The following is a 1,261-nucleotide window of genomic DNA, read 5'->3' on the forward strand; positions in this document are numbered from 1 at the left end:
TAAGTTTTCAATTTTTTTAGTTTTTTTTTTCTATAAATATCAATAAATTTTTATCTGTTGGGCCAAAAAGTGTATAAATTTAATACAAAGCTCTGATATATTGTTACAATATCAGTTGAAAAAATATTAAAAAATACATAGGCACAATTTTTTTTTATAAGCATTTAAAGATCAAATTTTGACAAAATTTATCAAATTTTAATTTGAAAAATTATTTTGTAGTTAAAAATGTATAAAATGTTCAATTTTTGTATCTAAGAATTGAAAATTTAAAACAAGATTCCACGTAAGTAATTAATTCTGTTACCAAAAAATCTAAAAAATACATTTACGCAGTTTATTTTTATAGTCATTTTAAGTACAAATTTGGACGAAATTACATATTAAAAACCTAGGATAACTATTTTAGTTATTTTGTTGTGATTGTATAATATTATTCGTGGGTACTTGAAACTTCTAAAGTATACTATTATATATCTATGATAGTACCACGGTTTTTTGTTGATGTATAACGCGTTATAAGTACCTAATAAATATTATGATAATATGATTAATTTGGAATTTATTATAGGTACCTAATATAATATTATGTCTTATACCTAGACTAACATACCTTCTCCGCTCAGAATCGTTTTTCTTATACAATGATATTATATCATTGAATTCAAATTTAATACCATCCATTATACAGTGACCCACTTGTAACCTACTGTACAGCAGAGCGAAATCCACTTACCCACCTTTTTTTAGTTTCTTTTTCTATAAATATCAATAAAATTTTATTTGTTAAGTAAAAAGCGTGAAAATTAATGCAAGGCTCCTGATATCTTGTAACGATAGCAGTTTAAAAATTATTAAAAATACGTTGAAACAACTTTTTTTAATAAGCATTTAAAGTTCGAATTTTGACAAAATTTAATAATTATTTTGTAGTTAAAAATTTTTAAAATGCTCAACTTTTATAGCTAAGAGTTGAAAATTTAAAACAAGGTTCCACGTAAATAGGTTATATAATAAATGCCTATCCAACTATAAATATATACATTTACCTCAAAATGTATAATAGTTAATAAGTAGACTTATTAGTCAATAATGGTAAACATAAAAATTATTGTATAAGACTATAGTCTGTATACAGACTATTTTATTAATATACAAATTAAATTATATTAATTAGTCATGTATCATATCTTATACAAATAATAGATATTTTATATACATCTAAAATGCTAGTTTGTATATCAATAAAATACAGTCTTAA

The 1,261-nt window shown here is 22.0% G+C and overlaps 1 protein-coding gene across 11 annotated transcripts in view; it reads right to left on the reverse strand.

The window, feature by feature from the left end:
- LOC100166854 (protein phosphatase 1 regulatory subunit 12A) overlaps positions 1 to 1,261 on the reverse strand; it is a 62,709-nt gene that overhangs the window by 7,652 nt on the left and 53,796 nt on the right. The window lies entirely within an intron of this gene.

This window comes from Acyrthosiphon pisum, chromosome A1, assembly GCF_005508785.2.
Source record: "Acyrthosiphon pisum isolate AL4f chromosome A1, pea_aphid_22Mar2018_4r6ur, whole genome shotgun sequence".
Classification (NCBI taxonomy): domain Eukaryota; kingdom Metazoa; phylum Arthropoda; class Insecta; order Hemiptera; family Aphididae; genus Acyrthosiphon; species Acyrthosiphon pisum.